Consider the following 20,334-nt stretch of genomic DNA (forward strand, 5'->3'; position numbering starts at 1 on the left):
CTATTAGAATCATGGTGCCGTGGTCTTGCTTGAGCTTCAGTAAGGTCTTCCCCACCAAAGGTATGAGAGGATAAGCATATAGGAGGCAGGTCCCCCAATGGAGGAGAAAGGCATCCGACGCTAGTCTGCCGTGTGCCTGTAGTCTGGAACAGAACAGAGGCAGCTTGTGGTTGGTCTGAGAAGCGAAAAGGTCCACGAGGGGTGCCCCACTCTCGGAAGATCTTGCGTACCACTCTGGAATGGAGCGACCACTCGTGCGGTTGCATGACTCTGCTCAGTCTGTCGGCCAGACTGTTGTTTACGCCTGCCAGGTATGTGGCTTGGAGGAGCATGCCGAACTGGCAGGCCCAACGCCACATCCTGACGGCTTGCTGACACAGGGGGCGAGATCCGGTGCCCCCCTGCTTGTTGATGTAATACATTGCAACCTGATTGTCTGTCCGAATTTGGATAATTTGAAAGGACAGCCGATCCCTGAAAGCCTTCAGTGCGTTCCAGACCGCTCGGAGCTCCAGGAGGTTGATCTGCAGATCCTTTTCCTGGAAGGACCACAGACCCTGGGTGTGAAGCCCATCGACATGAGCTCCCCACCCCAGGCAAGATGCATCCGTCGTTAGCACTTTCGTGGGCTGAGGAATTTGGAATGGGCGTCCCAGGGTCAAATTGGTCTGAATGGTCCACCAGTGCAGTGAAGTGCGGCAACTGATGGAGAGGCGGATGACATCTTCTAGATTCCCGGTGGCCTGGCACCACTGGGAAGCTAGGGTCCATTGAGCAGATCTCATGTGAAGACGAGCCATGGAAGTCACATGAACTGTAGAGGCCATATGACCTAGGAGTCTCAACATCCGCCAAGCTGTGACCTGCTGAGACGCTCTGGTCTGGGAAGCGAGGGACAGGAGGTTGTGGGCCCTCGCTTCGGGAAGAAAGGCCTGAGCCGTCTGAGAATTCAGCAGAGCTCCTATGAATTCCAGAGATTGGACTGGCTGGAGATGGGACTTTGGGTAATTTATCACAAACCCCAGCAGCTCCAGGAGGTGAATAGTGCACTGCATGGACCGGAGAGCTCCCGCCTCCGAGGTGTTCTTGACCAGCCAATCGTCGAGATATGGGAACACGTGCACTTCCAGCTTGCGTAGATACGCCGCAACCACCACGAGGCACTTCGTGAACACCCGTGGGGCAGAGGCGAGCCCAAAGGGCAGCACACAATACTGAAACTGCCGTGCGCCCAGGCGGAATCTGAGATACTGTCTGTGAGCTGGCAGTATCGGGATGTGAGTGTATGCGTCCTTTAAATCCAGGGAACATAGCCAATTGTTTTTCTGAATCATTGGTAGAAGGGTGCCCAAGGAAAGCATCCTGAACTTCTCTTTGACCAGATATTTGTTCAGGCCTCTCAGGTTTAGGATGGGGCGCATCCCCCCTGTTTTCTTTTCCACAAGGAAGTACTTGGAATAGAATCCCTGCCCTTCCTGCCCGGGTGGCACGGGCTCGACCGCATTGGCGCTGAGAAGGGCGGAGAGTTCCTCTGCAAGTACCTGCTTGTGCTGGAAGCTGAAGGATTGAGCTCCTGGAGGACAATTTGGAGGAGGGGAAGCCAAATTGAGGGCGCACTATTTGGAGGACCCACTGGTCGGAGGTTATAAGAGGCCACCTTTGGTGAAAAAATTTTAACCTCCCCCCGACTGGCAGATCGTCCAGTACGGACACTTTGATGGCGGCTATGTTCCCATGGATCCAGTCAAAAGCCCGTCCCCGGCTTTTGCTGTGGAGGCGCAGGGGGCTGCTTAGGCGCACGCTGTTGACGGGAACGAGCGCGCTGGGGCTGTCCCTGTGCCTGATGAGGCCTTCGGGCCAGCTGGGTGTACCTACGCTTGTTGTAGGCGTAGGGCGCAGCCTGCCTGGCCCGGGGAAAAAAGTCCACCTGCTGAGGTGGATGCTGAAGGCACCCGGTGGGAGAGTTTGTCGAGGGCGGTTTCCCGCTGGTGTAGTTGGTCCAACAACTGCTCGACCTTCTCACCAAAAATATTATCCCCCCGGCAAGAGACATCCGCCAGCCTCTGCTGGGTGTGGTTGTCCAGGTCAGAGGCACGCAGCCATGAGAGCCTGTGCATCACTATACCTTGGGCCGCAGCACGAGATGCCACATCACAGGTGTCATATATACCCCTGGACAGGAACTTTCTGCACGCCTTCAGCTGCCTGACCACCTCCTGAAAAGGCCTGGACTGCTCCGGGGGGAGCTTGTCGACCAGGTCCGCCAGTTGCTTCACATTATTCCGCATGTGTATGCTCGTGTAGAGCTGGTAGGACTGGATGCGGGTCACGAGCATGGAAGATTGGTAGGCCTTCCTCCCAAACGAGTCCAGAGTGCGAGACTCCCGCCCCGAGGGTGCCGAGGCAGTATCCCTCGAACTCCGTGCCCTCTTGAGAGCAGAGTCCATGACCGCCAAGTCATGAGGCAATTGAGGCCGCATTAACTCTGGGTCCGAGTGGATCCTGTATTGGGACTCCGCTTCCTTGGGATGGTGGGGATTAGATAATGGTCTCAACCAGTTCCGAAGCAGTGTCTCTGAGGACATTGTGCAACGGTACCGTGGAGGACTCTCTAGGTGGTGATGGATAGTCGAGGACCTCGAGCATCTCGGCCCTCGGCTCGTCCACAGAGACCACGGGGAAGGGAATGCAGATAGACATATCCCTGACAAAGGAGGCAAAGGAGAGGCTCTCAGGTGGCAAGAGCTTCCTCTCCGGTGAAGGAGTGGGGTTGGAGGGAAGGCCCACAGACTCCTCTGAGGAGAAATATCTGGGGTCCTCCTCCTCCCCCCACAAGGCCTCTTCCTCGGTGTCGGACATGAGCTCGTGCAGCTGAGTCCTCAACCGGGCCCGGCTCGACGTCGAGGCACCGAGACCTTGGTGGCGTCATCGAGCGGTGGACTCCCGCGCCGGCGGGGATGAAGCTCCCTCCATCGACGTCGACTCCACCTGCGTGGCGGTCAAGACCGGCGCCGCAAGCGGTGTCGAAGGCCTCGGCACTGGGCTAGAGCACGCCGGCTCCTCCCTCAACGGCGCCGAGGGCGCAAGCACCCCCGGCGCCGGCAGTCTGGCGCATCAGCCCTTCCAGGATCCCCGGAAGGATGGCTCGGAGGCACTCGTCTAGGCCCGCTGTCGGGAAAGGCGAGGGGGCCGGTAGAGGTGTCGGTGCCGGAAGCTGGTCGGGTCCAGGAGACGGCACCGAAGTGCTGGCACCCTGGCGTGACGATACCTCTACCACAGAGGGGGACCTCTCCTCTCGGCGCTGCCGCTTCCTCGGCGTCGAATCATCCCTGGCGCCGGGAGCCGTATGCACCGTGGGCGACCGATGACGGTGCTTCTTTGACTTTTTTCGGTGCCCGTCATCGGCGCTTGGTGGAATTGAGGAGGAGGAAGTAGATCCCCCTCGGCCTCGAGGAATCGTGTCTGACAGGGTTCGGTCCTGAGGGCCCTGGGTAGAGGGAGTGACCGGGGCCGATTGCCCACGTGGCCGCTCACCCCTGCCGTCTCCGGAAGACCGGCGGGCCGACGGGACCTGTGCTCCTGGGGTCGGTGCCATCGGCGCCGATTTCGTGGACATCGGTACCGAAGATCCAGCCGTCGACACCGATGCCGTCGAAGTCGACGTCGAGGGGCCGGCGCAAGTTCCAAAAGATGGTCCCGTAGAACTTGCCTCGCTACCTGTGTCCGTTTCCGGAAACCGAGATACAAGGTGCACGTCTTGGTATCGTGCTCCGGCCCGAGGCACTGGAGGCACCAAGCGTGAGTGTCGGTCTGCGAGATATGCCGGCCGCACCGACCACACTTCTTAAATCCACTCGGGACCTTCGAGGACATCGACGGAAAAATCGTGTCGGCGAAGTCAAAGTCGATGGTGGCGGTAAAAGTCACGTCTCGAAAAATAACTCGACCGCGCAGCCACAAGGCCGCAACGAGACGTCCCCTCTAAAAAGACGAGGGAAAACAAGGTTCTTTTTTTTTTTTTTTTTAAACAAAATAAAACAGAAAATTGAAAAACAGAACGAAGAAAAAAGCTCGCGGCGAACACGCGATCCGGTTTCCGGGGCTGACAGAGACGAACGCGGCTCTCTCCAGAGCGGAAAAGAAAAGACTGAGCGGGAACGGTCGCGCATGGGCAGGAAGACGGCCGCGCAAGCGCGGTGGGCGTGCCCTGCTTTCGGGACCGCCCGCAAAGTTTTGTTCCGGTTGGTGGGGGCTGCCGTGGACGTCAACCCAGTCGTGAGAACAAGCAGCCTACTTGTCCTCGGAGAATGTAGAGTACAAAAGGTAAGGTGTTTTTAATTAGGATAGTAACCCCTCTACGTTTGGAACCCCCTGAGTAATAAAACACTTCACCCCATCTCCCTCTTTTCAATTTTTCCATCTCACTAAGTATGAGATTAGTTTCTTGCAACATAGCAATATCTATTTTTTTAGCTCCTTAAGGTATTTCAATATCCGTTTTCCATGTGGCTATTTTAAATTGATAGACGTTCCAACTACCTCTTGATATAGATAAGGTTTCCAATTCCTAATATCTCTGCCGCCTCGCAGCTATCAGCATTCCACCCAAGTACCCAATTACAGTGTTAATACCCAATCAAACATGCTTCCAAACCCACCCCATCCCCTCCCCCAATCCACTCTTGTCCCTTATTACCCGTCCCTAACCCAAAACGCCCATTTCCCACCCTTTATATTGCATCTTCATTGTCATTTGATATCTTCCCCTCGTCCCTCCTATCTTCTACAAATCCTTCTCAGGCCTGTACTCACCTCCCCCCCCCCCCCCCCCTCCAACTCTCAACTTGTGCCTGGAAAATTTTTCAAAGCCCTATAGTGATTGTGTAACAGCTTGTCAGTAGCAGGCAATGGTCAAGGCAGGCAGCGGTCAAGAAAAGTCAGTAGCAGGTGTTTTATCTACACATATTAACACAGGCAATGGTCAAGGCAGGCAATAGCAGATGGCAAGGTACAGAGTTCCATCCAACGATGCGGAGCTCTCAGGAATGAGAAGCCGAAGCACTGGCTAGGAGGAGTGGTGCTCCTTAAGTAGGCCTTCTCATTAGCGCGGGACCCCAGCTGGTGCTTCCTGCGGTTGAGCCTTCACGTAACCAATCCGAGGTGATGCTAGTCACCTCTTCCCCTGCTTGATCCCGCAACCGGAAGAGACGCCGGCTATCCTCCACCGGCGCCATGTTGCAGGGGTTCCATCCCGGAAGTGGAAAGCCGGCCATCGGCAGGAACAACTGGCGATCCTCTGTGGCCGGACTGAAGGCAATAGCCGTCCCCCCCCACTGGCCGGCGATAGCCGGCCACCGGAGGACCTGCGGCGAAGGCCGGCCATCCATGGCGGCCCCGGGCCCCACTGGTACCGGTGGCGAGCAGGTGAGTGTTGGTCCCGGCGGAAGACGGGACACAGCTAGAACTATTAGGAACCAATTCGGAGACACAAAACAGAAATCAAACTTGGTGATAGCAGCAAGTTATGGAGTTATGTGTCTTTGATCAATGATAGCCCCTAGGTTAAACTCACTAAAAAAAAAAAAAAAAGCATACAGCATTCCAATGGTCAACAGAACCACCCTGCATTCTTAGTAAGCTACAGCAGAATAGACACCTCTTGTAAAGACATCATTGCAGGAACCTTCCAGAAATCTTGTATAACAGATCTGTCATAATAGTAAACAGCTATTCAAGCTGCCTTCTTTGGAGGTGGTATCAAACATTAAACAGCAGCAGTATGAGAGGAGAGCGGGTCTGTCATAGGTTTCTTAATCTCCAAAGCGTCAGACCTCTTCTGATTGGAATCATCATCAGATGAAGTGACCGGCTGGAAAGTGCACACGCTCTCTACTTTCTTGAGTGTAAGTCCCTGGGTAGTTAGTTTCTACTGCTGGGTTTTTCATCGTTTAGTCAGAATTTATGCCCTTTCAACAGGCGAACCTGTTTGTGGGTGTTAATGCTCAAGCTTTGGTCGAGTTTAAAGCTGGCTTTTGGTGAGTTGGAGCTGGATTGAGGTTTAACAAGAGAGGCCAGGAAATTCTTTGCTTCCTTAGGTGAAGAAAGGAAGCGCCTTTTACCATTCAAAGTCAATACAAGTCTATCAGAATACCAAAGTCCAACTTGAAGGTCCTTCTCTTGAAGTTGCAACTTGTATGTCTAGAGCTCTTTCCTTTTACACACCATTTCCAAGCTCAAATCATCAAAGATGTTAACTTTCATATTCTCAGTGCTGATCTTAGCAATTGTAGGGCCCTGTGCAGACTAGTTCAGTGGGTCCACCTGCACGCACCCCCCCCCCCCCCATGCCCACCACCGTAAGCCATAATTTATCAGTTTAAAAGGAGATTTAGAGCTCTCGAAACCCCACCTCACCCCATACCTTGATATGCATCCACCATGTTTCAGTAGAGAGCAGCAGACAGCAATTTTCATGTCCTGTCAGCTGCCAAGCCCAGAGCCTCCTCGTTACTGCATCCTGCCCTTGCGGAAGCAGGAAGTAACATCAAAAGAGGGCGGGATGCAGCAGCAAGGAGGCTGTGGGCTCGGCAGCTGACAGGATATGAAAATCACTGCTGCTCACTACTGAAATGTGGATGCACATTAAGATACAGGACAGGGAGGTGTTCCGAGACAGGAGGACAGATGTGCCAGAGATACAAGGCCCCAAGGAGCGCGAGGCCCTGTGCGACTGCCCCTGTCGCCCCTACCTAAGACCGGCCCTGCATATTGTTGAATATATAAACCTTCTCCCGTCTGGCTTGAAGGAGCATCAACTCTGTTACTTGGTAGCATAGTAATTTCCTACAAATGCTGTTGGTGGTAGCATGGGATCTGGTCTCAACCGAAGCTCCCTATGCGCCCGCTCAATCTCAAAAGATGAGAGTCACAGAGCTGGAGACGCAGGTGGTTAAAAGTTTGCGGATGTAGGCTACCAAGCAGTCTCTCTACCTTTGGAATGCTTACGATGCAAAGATTAGACCGCTAGCTTCTGTTTTCCTGATTCTCCATTTTGTCTTGTAATTTTTCCAATCTGACATAATTGGAGTTGTTCTATACAGTCACCTACAACATCCTCTTCCAGTTCAGTCAATAAGGCTCCTGCAGTCTCAAGGCAAGCATTAATGGCCTCAAGCATTTCCTCCAACTGGGCAGCCAATCTCCGCCTTAGATTTCTTGATGAATTTTAGCTCAAATGGTGCTCATCTGAAGGCCATCCTTTATGGTGGGTTTTGGAGCTTTTGCTGCATATATGTCTTTAATGGAGGCCATTTGCTTTGGTTTCAACTGCTTTGGCATGTCTTAATGCTCCCCAAGCTCCATATATTGAGGTGTTTCCTTAGCTTTCAGCACAAGTCAGCATTTAATGCAGTAGAACTCCCACCAAAGACCAATAAAAATATTTTTTATCCTCAAAATTTCTTATAAATCCAGATGGTTCAAAGAAATAAGAATTTTTGTCACTTATATCACTGCGGGCTATAAGATGCCGCTGTGCTGTTTCACTTTAGATTGAAGATTCAGTACCAAAGAGTATGAAGGAGGGTGAGCCCTGGCAGAGGTCAGAAGGCCCAGCCAGCAAAATCACTCAAGCCATTTTCATGTGGATTTGCAGTCTGCTTCCTCAGTGGTACAGGGGAGAACCCAGGAACTTGCACAGCAATTGCCAGTATGCTGATGGTGGTTTCACCAAAGCTAGGCAGAAGCTGGCTCGCACCACCATCTGATTGTCACAGCTCAGAGTTCTTGGGGTGGGCACCATACCAGCACACTTTTTTTTTCAGGACTCTGACTGCCCAGTCAGCGCATCCATTTCTCCACCAAAGGCACTTGCACTGCTCTCAGCGCCACCAAAAATCGCCTCAGGTTGCCAGACAATTGGCCTTTGTCACTCCAGTCTCTAATTGCAGTACTGGATGCCACTCTGGTAAGGTTCCATTACTCAAGCAGCTGTATTTAGTCCTTCGGTGGGGAAGAACCTGGGGAGCCTGATTAACATGCATCCATCTAGAAGGACAGCTCCACTGGAAGGACCATACTCTTTTGGGATGTAAGTTTAAAACTAAAGTCTCCTTCCTGGAACTGGGTAAATTGGCACCTCTATCACTCTTTGCCTCTCTCCCCCCTCTGGAAAGATAGGGCAACCATCAGGATTATGCTGTGTTGTCCTCTCCACTGGAGAGTGATAGGGCAGCTGTGAAGACTGCTCTGGCCTTCCATCTCATAACAATTCTGCAGTGAATGGGGAATGCTACAGGAAAAGGACAGATTTTGAGACCCTATGGTTGTAGAATTATGGCTCTTGGTACTATCATTGTTAATGCAGTTTAAATTAAAACAGCCAGATATTCCTTTTACTACTATCTATATAATAATCTCTCCCTGGATGGCTAGCTGGCTGGGTTTGTAACAGCATGCAAATGAGCTATCAGCTCGCCTCCAGCGTTCCCTTCCCTCTCAGTGTCCTGCCCTCGCGGAAAGACAAAATTACGTCAGAGGAGGGCAGGACACAGAGGGAAGGCTGGAGGCGATGCAAACCGAGCTTGCCGCCGCTGCGACCTGAGGTAACATGAACGGCTGAAAGTCAGGGTGGCAGGAAGGAGAAGAGGGCAGGGGAGAATCACTGGACATGGATGGGTGGGCAGGGCAGAGGAGAATTGCTGGACATGGATGGGAGGGCAGAGGAGAATCGCTGGACATGGATTGGATGCAATGGGAGAATCACTGGACATAGATTGGATGGGAGGGGAGAATCTCTGGACACGGAGGGGGAGGCAGGGGAGAGAGGAGAAATTGCTTAAAACTATGTGCTGTAATTATTTACGTTCTTCATCTTCGTTCTCTGGAGTAATGCATGAGGTCTGAGCACTGTACACAGCGAATGCTACATACCTGTAGAAGGTATTCTCCGAGGACAGCAGGCTGATTGTTCTCACTGATGGGTGATGTCCACGGCAGCCCCTCCAATCGGAAACTTCACTAGCAAAGGCGTTTGCTAGTCCTCGTGCGCCCATGAAAACCGCGCATGCACGGCCGTCTTCCCGCCCGAACCGGCTCGTCAGTCCCATATGTAGCAAGACAAAGACAAGGGAAGACACAACTCCAAAGGGGAGGCGGGCGGGTTTGTGAGAACAATCAGCCTGCTGTCCTCGGAGAATACCTTCTACAGGTATGTAGCATTCGCTTTCTCCGAGGACAAGCAGGCTGCTTGTTCTCACTGATGGGGTATCCCTAGCCCCCAGGCTCACTCAAAACAACAAACATGGTCAATTGGGCCTCGCAACGGCGAGGACATAACTGAGATTGACCTAACAATTTATCCAACTAACTGAGAGTGTAGCATGGAACAGAATAAACATGGGCCTAGGGGGGTGGAGTTGGATTCTAAACCCCGAACAGATTCTGAAGCACTGACTGCCCGAACCGACTGTCGCGTCGGGTATCCTGCTGCAGGCAGTAATGAGATGTGAATGTGTGGACAGATGACCACGTCGCAGCTTTGCAGATCTCTTCAATAGTGGCTGACTTCAAGTGGGCCACTGACGCAGCCATGGCTCTGACATTGTGAGCCGTGACATGACCCTCAAGAGCCAGCCCAGCCTAGGCGTAAGTGAAGGAAATGCAATCTGCTAGCCAATTGGATATGGTGCGTTTCCCCACAGCCACTCCCCTCCTGTTGGGATCAAAAGAAACAAACAATTGGGCGGACTGTCTGTTGGGCTGTGTCCGCTCCAGATAGAAGGCCAATGCTCTTTTGCAGTCCAATGTGTGCAGCTGACGTTCAGCAGGGCAGGAATGAGGACGGGGAAAGAATGTTGGCAAGACAATTGACTGGTTCAGATTGAACTCCGACACTACCTTCGGCAAGAACTTAGGGTGAGTGCGGAGGACTACTCTGTTATGATGAAATTTGGTGTAAGGGGCCTGGGCTACCAGGGCCTAAAGCTCACGGACTCTATGAGCTGAAGTAACTGCCACCAAGAAAATGACCTTCCAGGTCAAGTACTTCAGATGGCAGGAGTTCAGTAGCTCAAAAGGAGGTTTCATCAGCTGGGTGAGAACGACATTGAGATCCCATGACACTGTAGGAGGTTTGACGGGGGGCTTTGACAAAAGCAAACCTCTCATGAAGCGAACAACTAAAGGCTGTCCTGAGATCGGCTTACCTTCCACACGGTAATGGTATGCACTGATTGCACTAAGGTGAACCCTTACAGAGTTGATCTTGAGACCAGACTCAGACAAGTGCAGAAGGTAGTCAAGCAGGTTCTGTGTAGGACAAGAGCGAGGATCTAGGGCCTTGCTGTCACACCAGACGGCAAACCTCCTCTATAAAAAGAAGTAACTCCTCTTAGTGGAATCTTTCCTGGAAGCAAGCAAGACATGGGAGACACCCTCTGACAGACTCAAAGAGGCAAAGTCTACGCTCTCAACATCCAGGCCGTGAGAGCCAGAGACTGGAGGTTGGGATGCAGAAGCGCCCCTTCGTCCTGTGTGATGAGGGTCGGAAAACACTCCAATCTCCACGGTTCTTCGGAGGACAACTCCAGAACAAGAGGGAACCAGATCTGACGCGGCCAAAACGGAGCAATCAGAATCATGGTGCCTCGGTCTTGCTTGAGTTTCAACAAAGTCTTCCCCACCAGAGGTATGGGAGGATAAGCATACAGCAGACCTTCCCCCCAGTCCAGGAGGAAGGCATCCGATGCCAGTCTGCCGGGGGCCTGAAGTCTGGAACAGAACTGAGGGACTTTGTGGTTGGCTCGAGATGCAAAGAGATCTACCAAGCGGGTGCCCCACACCTGGAAGATCTGGTGCACTACTCGGGAGTTGAGCGACCACTCGTGAGGTTGCATAATCCTGCTCAGCCTGTCGGCCAGACTGTTGTTTACGCCTGCCAGATATGTGGCTTGGAGCAACATGCCGTGACGGCGAGCCCAGAGCCACATGCTGACGGCTTCCTGACACAGGGGGCGAGATCCAGTGCCCCCCTGCTTGTTGATGTAATACATGGCAACCTGGTTGTCTGTCTGAATTTGGATAATTTGGTGGGACAGCCGATCTCTGAAAGCCTTCAGAGCGTTCCAGACCGCTCGTAACTCCAGAATATTGATCTGCAGATCGCGTTTCTGGAGGGACCAGCTTCCCTGGGTGTGAAGCCCATCGACATGAGCTCCCCACCCCAGGAGAGACGCATCCGTAGTCAGCACTTTTTGTGGCTGAGGAATTTGGAAAGGACGTCCCAAATTGGAGCACATCGTCCACCAATACAGGGATTTGAGAAAACTTGTGGACAGGTGGATCACGTCTTCTAGATCCCCAGCAGCGTGAAACCACTGGGAAGCTAGGGTCCATTGAGCAGATCGCATGTGAAGGCGGGCCATGGGAGTCACATGAACTGTGGAGGCCATGTGGCCCAACAATCTCAACATCTGCCGAGCTGTGATCTGCTGGGACGCTCGCACCCGAGAGACGAGGGACAAGTTGTTGGCTCTCGTCTCTGTGAGATAGGCACAAGCCGTCCGAGAATCCAGCAGAGCTCCTATGAATTCGAGTCTCTGTACTGGAAGAAGATGGGACTTTGGATAATTTATCACAAACCCCAGTAGCTCCAGGAGGCGAATAGTCATCTGCATGGACTGTAAAGCTCCTGCCTCGGATGTGTTCTTCACCAGCCAATCGTCGAGATAGGGGAACACGTGTACTCCCAGCCTGCGAAGCGCCGCTGCTACTACAGCCAAGCACTTCGTGAACACTCTGGGCGCAGAGGCGAGCCCAAAGGGTAGCACACAGTACTGGAAGTGACGTGTGCCCAGCTGAAATCGCAGATACTGCCTGTGAGCTGGCAGTATCGGGATGTGCGTGTAGGCGTCCTTCAAGTCCAGAGAGCATAGCCAGTCGTTTTCCTGAATCATGGGAAGAAGGGTGCCCAGGGAAAGCATCCTGAACTTTTCCTTGACTAGATATTTGTTCAGGGCCCTTAGGTCTAGGATGGGACGCATCCTCCCTGTTTTCTTTCCCACAAGGAAGTACCTGGAATAGAATCCCAGCCCTTCTTGCCCGGATGGCACGGGCTCGACCGCATTGGCGCTGAGAAGGGCGGAGAGTTCCTCTGCAAGTACCTGCTTGTGCTGGAAGCTGTAGGATTGAGCTCCCGGTGGGCAATTTGGAGGTTTCGAGGCCAAATTGAGGGTGTATCCTTGCCGGACTATTTGAAGAACCCAACGGTCGGAGGTTATGAGAGGCCACCTTTGGTGAAAAACTTTCAACCTTCCCCCCGACCGGCAGATCGCCCGGCACTGATACGTTGATGTCGGCTATGCTCTGCTAGAGCCAGTCAAAAGCTCGCCCCCTGCTTTTGCTGGGGAGCCGTGGGGCCTTGCTGAGGCGCACGCTGCTGACGAGAGCGAGCGCGCTGGGGCTTAGCCTGGGCCGCAGGCTGTCGAGAAGGAGGATTGTACCTACACTTACCAGAAGAGTAGGGAACAGTCTTCCTTCCCCCATAAAAACGTCTACCTGAGGAGGTAGATGCTGAAGGCTGCCGGCGGGAGAACTTGTCGAAAGCGGTATCCCGCTGGTGGAGCTGCTCTACCACCTGTTCGACTTTCTCTCCAGAAATGTTGTCCGCTCGGCAAGGGGAGTCCGCAATCCGCTGCTGGATTCTATTCTCCAGGTCGGAGGCACGCAGCCATGAGAGTCTGCGCATCACCACACCTTGAGCAGCGGCCCTGGACGCAACATCAAAGGTATCATATACCCCTCTGGCCAGGAATTTTCTGCACGCCTTCAGCTGCCTGACCACCTCCTGAAATGGCTTGGCTTGCTCAGGAGGGAGCTTGACCACCAAGCCCGCCAACTGCCGCACATTGTTCCGCATATGGATGCTCGTGTAGAGCTGGTAGGACTGAATCTTGGCCACGAGCATAGAAGAATGGTAGGCCTTCCTCCCAAAGGAGTCTAAGGTTCTAGAGTCTTTGCCCGGGGGCGCCGAAGCATGCTCCCTAGAACTCTTAGCCTTCTTTAGGGCCAGATCCACCACACCAGAGTCGTGAGGCAACTGAGTGCGCATCAGCTCTGGGTCCCCATGGATCCGGTACTGGGACTCGATCTTCTTGGGAATGTGGGGATTAGTTAAAGGCTTGGTCCAGTTCGCCAGCAATGTCTTTTTTAGGACATGATGCATGGGTACTGTGGACGCTTCTTTAGGTGGAGAAGGATAGTCCAAGAGCTCAAACATTTCAGCCCTGGCTCATCCTCCACGACCACCAGGAAGGGGATGGCCGTAGACATCTCCCGGACAAAGGCCGCAAAAGACAGACTCTCGGGAGGAGAAAGCTGCCTTTCAGGGGAGGGAGTGGGATCAGAAGGAAGGCCATCAGACTCCTCGTCAGAGAAATATCTGATGTCCTCCTCCTCCTCCTCCCACGAGGCCTCACCATCGGTATCAGACAAGTTCATGAACCTGTGTCTGAAGCCGTGCCTGACTCGACTCCGTGGAAACAGGGCCACGGTGGGAGCGTCGAGAGGTAGACTCCCTCGCCAGCACCGGCGAAGCTCCCTCTGCTGACGTCGTCGGGGAGCCTTCCTGGGAGGCGGCCGCAGTCGATGTCGGAGACCTCACCCCGGGCAAGGGGCCAGCCGGTGCCTCACTCGACAGTACCAGTGGCACAAGCACCCCCGGTACCGGAGGGGAAGGGTGCAACAGCTCTCCCAGGATCTCCGGGAGAACGGCCCGGAGACTCTCGTGCAGAGCGGCTGTGGAGAAAGACATGGAAGCCGATGCAGGCGTCGAGGTCAGAGGCTGTTCCGGGCGTGGAGGCTGTTCCGGGCTGTCCAAGGTGGAGCGCATCGACACCTCCTGAACAGAGGGTGAGCGGTCCTCCCGGTGCCGATGCCTACTGGGTGCCGACTCCCTCGGCGACCCAGAGCTCTCGGTACCGATGTGGGAAGGTGACCGGTGTTGATGCTTCTTTGATTTTTTCAAACGAAACATGTCACCGGAGCTTCCCGGTACCGACAAGGAGGACGCAGAATCCAGCCGTCTCTTCCTCGGGGCCGAGGCCGAAGAAGGTCAGTCTCGGGGGGGCTGTACCGCAGGAGCCCTCAGGGTAGGGGGAGACCCACCCGAAGGTTCACCGCCACCAGCAGGGGAATGGACAGCCCTCACCTGCACTCCAGTCGAAGCACCACCGTCCGACGACATCAGCAACAGCGGAGGTCCCGGTACCACCGACGCCGACGCAGCCTTCCGATGTCTCGGTACCGACGATGGAGAGGGTCGATACCTCGATGCCGTCGATGCCGAGGTCGAAGGTCTTGATGCTGTCGACGTCGATGCACTCGATGCCTCCGGTGCTGTTGTCGACGAAGAGCCCGAGAACAACACGTTCCACTGGGCCAATCTCGCTACCTGAGTCCTTTTCTGTAAAAGAGCACAAAGACTGCAGGCCTGTGGGCAATGCCTAGCCCCCAGACACTGAAGACATGACGCGTGCCTATCAGTGAGCGAGATTACCCGGGCACACTGGGTGCACTTCTTGAAGCTGCTGGAAGACTTCGATGACATGGGCGGAAAAATCACGCTGGCGAAATCAAAATTCGCGATGGTGACGAAGGGCACTAAAAATAAGGGAGAAAGAAAAACCCGTACCGAGGCCACAAAAAAGGCCTACCCCTAAAGCGAAAGGAAACTTACGTCGGGGAAACAAACTGGACACACGGGAAGGGACAAAGACCGAGGTCTTTCTTTTTTTGTTTTTTGCGAAATCGTGAAGACGCGCGAGAGTCAACTTGAGGGGCGCGAAACGGCAGTAAAACACAACTGTCCCGAGCGCGGACAAAAGAAGATGAACATGAGCCGGTTCGGGCGGGAAGACGGCCGCGCATGCGCGGTGCGCATGGGCACGAGAGGACTAGCAAAGGCCTTTGCTAGTGAAGTTTCCGATTGGAGGGGCTGCCGTGGACGACACCTATCAGTGAGAACAAGCAGCCTGCTTGTCCTCGGAGAAAATATTTTGCATAAAAAAGGAAAAAAAACAGTAAATTGAATAGTTAAAAAAAATACTCTGGTTTCCATCATATTGATTTATATTAGTTAAAATTGAATGCCAAGAAGTGCAGAGTGATGCACTTGGGGTGCAGAAATCCAAAGGAGATGTACCAAATAGGAGGAGAGAAATAGATAAGTATAGCTCAGGAGATGAGGTGATGGTATCGGAGATCTCAAGGTGACCAAACAATGTGACAAGGCCACGGCTAGGAGAATGCTAGGCTGCTCAGAGAGGGATATAATCAGCAGAACGTGTACAGCGCTGCGTACATCTAGTAGCTCTATAGAAATAATTATTATTAGTAGTAGAAGAAAGGATTTGTTGATGCCCCTGTACATATTGTTGGAGAGGCTCCACTTGGAGTACTGTGTTCAGGTTTGGAGGCCATATCTTACTAAGGTCGTAAAAAGACTTGAAGTGGTTTGGAGAAAAGTGATGAAAATGGTTTGGGGTTTGCATTGCAAGACTGAGGAGAGACTTGAGGACCTGAACATATATACCCTGGAGGAAAGGAGAGACAGGGGTGATATGGATACAGACATTCAAATATTTGAAAAGTTTTAGTTTACAAACAAACCTTTTCTAGAGACTGGAAAGTGGTAGAACTAGAGGATATGAATTCAGGCTGCAGGTGGGCTGACTCAGGAACAATATCATGAAGAGTGTGGTAGATACCAGAATGCCATCCCGCTGGAGATGAAAACAGGAATGGAATTCAAAAATGTGTGGGATAAACACAAAGGAATCCTGTGTAGAAGGCAAGGAATCAAACAGGCTTAGCGGTAATTAGATGGCAACACCAGTAATTGGGAAGCAAAGTCAGTGTTGGTCAGAGTTCTACGGTGTGCCCTGATTTTGGCTTGATAGATTCAGTTTCAGTAACTGGAGAACAAGGTCAGTGCCGGGCAGACTTCTGTGGTCTGTGCCCTGAGGGTGGCAGGGACAGGTCAGGATTGGATATGTGAATGTAATGTCGCATCATGCCTTGTGCTGCGAGTTTGTCTTGGGCAGACTGCATGGATCATACAGGTCTTTATCTACCGTCACCTGTTACGTTATTATGTTACTACTAGTAAAAAAGGCCCGTTTCTGACACAAATGAAACGGGCGCTAGCAAGGTTTTCCTCGGAGTGTGTATGTTTGAGAGTGACTGTGCAAGTGTGTGTGTGTGAGAGAGTGTTTCACACAGATACAGTGTGTGCGAGAGAGTGTGTGAGAGACCAAGAGTGTGCGAGAGAGTGTGTGAGAGACCAAGAGTGTGTGAGTGACTGTGTGACACATAGAGAGTGAATGTGATACAGTGTGAGACATAGAGTGTGTGAGAGACAGTGTGTGAGAGTGAGAAAGTGACTGTGTGAGAGAGTGTGTGTCTGACAGAGATACCCCCCCACCTCTCTGGTGTCAGGCCTCCCCTCCTCCCACTCTCTCTCTGGTGTCTGAGTGTTACTGTGCAGGACGCTGAGCTCTGGCTGTGCTTCAAGGAACTGACCAATCCTATTTAATAGAATACACCTCCAACATTCTGAAGCCGAGAAACCTCGTGCGGTTGGTCACTTCTGCTTGTGACGAACCCGGAAGTGCGTGATGTCAATTCAGGAGATGGATACAGAGAGCAGGAATGCCTCAGCCATGCAGTCAGCTTCAGAATGTTGGAGGTGCGTTTTATTATATAGGATGTAAATAAATGTAACTAGTGACTGTACTTAAGTAAATGTTTTGTCACTTTTACTTGTAAAGAAGTACAGAAAACATTTGATACTTTTACCAAAGTAATAGTTTCACCAATTCTTTCTACTTTTACCTAGTTACCTCTGATGCTTGAGGTAAAAAGTAAAAGCGGAAGATAGACCTAAATTATGAATCATTAAACCAAATGAAATACAAACCTGGAACAGGATTTTGTTTTTCGCAAACCTTGTCATCCAAACAGTGGATCATCTCAACTTAAATTTTGCTGGTCAGGGAATAACAACTATGAGTTGTCTGTGGGAGTGGAAGGGTAGTCTAATGGTTAGTGCAGTGAGTTGAGAGCCTGGGGAAGTCACTCCTTTTGACTCTGGGCAAGTCACCTAACCCTCCACTGCACCAGGTACAAAAAACACAGACTGTGAGCCACTAGGGACAGAGAAAGTACCTGCATATAATGGTATAAAGCACTCTAGAAGCGCTAAATAAGTAGCAGTAATAGTGTTTGTTGAACTGTTTACTAGTTTCCAGCTAAACAGCAGGGCTGCCGAGAGGGCGGGCTGGGCAATCTCATCCCAACAGGAGCAGGAGAGAGAAAACTCCAGCGCCGGGCTCCCCTCGGAGGCTGGGGAGGACCCGGAGGAGCAGACACTGCAGGTCTTCCTCCAGCGCTGCTCTTCACTTTGCTCATTGCTTGCTAAGCAGCTGCTTTCCCTCTCAGGAGCGCATGCTCGGTTTTGAAACCTAGCATGCCCTGAGAGAAAAAGCAGCCGCAAAGTCAGGCAATCGGCAGAGTGAAGAGTCAGCACTGGAGGAAGATCTCTTCTGCTGCTGGCGGGACCTCGGGATGCTCACCAGCCAAGGTATTTGAATTGCAGCAGCAGCAGTGATTGTGTGTGTGTGTGGGGTGGGGGGGGGGGGGGCGGCAGTGGTTATGATTGTGTGGGGGTGGGGGGTGCAGCAGAAGACAACAATCTTGGAGGACGGCTGCCCTGCCCAGTCTCTCAGAGGCCCTAGAACAGTGATGATGTTGGTCACTTTGAAATGGAGCTGCAGCTGTGGCAGTTCTTGGTAAACAGATGTGTCTTTACTTCAACAGACTGCTAGACATCCCATGCAAAATTTTTACATTGGGGTGACACTTCACTGGATTGATAGTCTTTAGAGAAGATGCCTACTTGTCTGGTCTTAAGACTGAAGAGTATCCACACATTTGATATTCTTGCATCAGTTCTTGAAGATATTCAAACAGAATTTGCCATTAGATGAAAAATTGTTAGAGCAACAACAGACAATGATTCCAACTTTGTGAAAGCCTTCTCTGTAACTGGACAGCATGACAATGAAAATGAAGATAAAGTTGAATTTGTAAGTGAAGACAGCATTACTTCTAATACAGATCACAATGATGATAAAACATTCTTTGTTATAAAGTCAAATGTTTCAGACAGATTCCCTTGATCAATACTTGTAGACCCAGTCAGAAGACATCAACAGTACTGTAGCCTGACCGGATCTGAAGGAACTCTACTTTCCTGCCCGTGTAATTGTTGAACACCTTTTTATCTGTGCTAGTTTAATGACTCACAAGCACATGCCATTTTAAAATTTTAGTTTACTATAAGGAAGTTGGAGTGAATTATAGAACAACAAAGTTGTTGGGATAAAAATGCTAACAATAGTTGCACAATTGTAGTTGTGGTACTTTTACTTTTTACTCAAGAAGTATTATATTAGGCAATAACATTTTTAACTTTCACTTAAGTAAATTTTTTAAAGTGTTCTTCACTGTACTTTTATGTTTACATAAGTATTAAAATATACATTTATTTTTACTAAACTACTTTGATCTAGTACTTTGAACAACACTGCCCTCTACTTCCTTCAGAAGTTGGTCCTATTCTAAATGAATGATTCAGCGCTCATGGTTTTAAAAGCCTGCAGGCCAGCTGTACTAAATTTCACTCCTCAGCTGACATGCAAGTTATGGGAGGAGTTGTGTCAGGCAGGCAAGTGGAAGCTGAATTTTGTCAGAAGCCTCCACCCCTTTCCAAACCCCAGAATGGATGTCATTTCATTCCTTTCTCTTGCTCCCCCCCCCCCCCCCCCCAAAAAAAAAAAAACATCTCCCAGGGAGATGATGCAAGATTTTAGCACTTGATCAAAGGATGCCAAACCCCAGTTTATTTTCCTACCCAGCTTATCCTGCACCAATGCTTCTTTTATAGGCATATGCTCTGACTGTAGATTTCTCCTACCTCCTGTACACGAAGAGTTAAAAGTTTCCTAGGATAGGACACAGCATACATCACAGGTGAAATGTCAAGGAGAGCCAGAAACCTCAAACCACAAGAATGCATCAGGCTCAAAATCCAGTGAGTAAATGAGATGAGAAAGCGGGGCCCTGAGTTTTGACAAATTCCACTGACGTTCTCATCTGCAATGGAAAACTAGAGCTATTGAATTCCAGTCCTATCAGCCAAACCTCTTCCCCAGAACCAAATATAGAAGAGATGCCATTGGTAGACACTGATAAATAACACTGCAGCCAGTATTTGCAAAGCTTCCTTCTGTTGGCAATGGTCCACAGTTGATTAAAACCTGTCATTCATTCACAAGAACCTTTCCAAGTGTTGGCAACAGCATTCAGAAAAGGCAAAGCAAGTTTCATAGGATAGAGCCTTAGGCAGTGGTGTGCTGGTAAATTTTTAACAACAGGCTCTCTCCCCGGTCCACCTCTGCGCCCCCCCCCCCCCCCCCCAAAATTGCAGAGCTGGCTATAGCGGGGGGGGGGGGGGGGGGGGCAATGCATTACTCTCTCCAGGAAAAAAAATTTAAATGATCCCAGGTTCCAATCTAATTCATGTTTAATGTGGGATAAAATGCCATAAATAAGTAAATAAATATAAACTTTTAATGTTGAGCACCTGATTTTCAAAGTGAACATATTCCAAACACTATAATGAAAATAAAATGATTTTTTTTCCTACCTTTGTTGTCTGGTGACTGTTTTTCTGATCATGCTGGCCCAGTATCCGATTCTGCTGCTATCTATCCTCTTAACTCCGTTTCCAGGGCTTCCTTTCCATTTATTTCTTTCTTCCTTTCTTCTTCATTTCTGGTCCTCAGCTTCTGCCTATTTTCTTCATCCATGTGCAGTTTTTCTCCTCTCTTCCTTTTCCCTCATCTCATCTCCTTCCTCACTCTTCTCTCCTCTCCATCCATGCCCAGCATTTCTTCTCTCCCTTGCCCTCCAACCACCCATGTCCAGTGACCCTCCTGTCCCCTGCCCTCCATCCACCCATGTCCAGCAGTGACCCTCCTCTCCCCTGCCGTCCATCCACCCATGTCCAGTGACCCTCCTGTCCCCTGCCCTCCATCCACCCATGTCCAGCAGTGACCCTCCTCTCCCCTGCCCTCCATCCACCCATGTCCAGCAGTGACCCTCCTGTCCCCTGCCCTGCATGCACCTAAACCCAGCGATCCTCCTGTCCCCTGCCCTGCATGCACCCGTCCAGCAGTGACCCTCCTGTCCCCTGCCCTGCATGCACCCATGTCC

At 51.4% G+C, this 20,334-nt stretch overlaps 1 protein-coding gene across 1 annotated transcript in view; it reads right to left on the reverse strand.

Moving 5' to 3' along the window:
• MYLK2 (myosin light chain kinase 2) overlaps nucleotides 1–19,055 on the reverse strand; it is a 356,223-nt gene extending 337,168 nt beyond the window's left edge. The window contains exon 1 of the mRNA XM_030211793.1: nucleotides 19,034–19,055. The gene's annotated coding sequence lies outside the window, so the exon portion shown is untranslated. The remainder of the gene's footprint in view (nucleotides 1–19,033) is intronic.
• Nucleotides 19,056–20,334: the final 1,279 nt, after the last annotated feature.

This window comes from Microcaecilia unicolor, chromosome 8 (genome assembly GCF_901765095.1).
Source record: "Microcaecilia unicolor chromosome 8, aMicUni1.1, whole genome shotgun sequence".
NCBI lineage: Eukaryota > Metazoa > Chordata > Amphibia > Gymnophiona > Siphonopidae > Microcaecilia > Microcaecilia unicolor.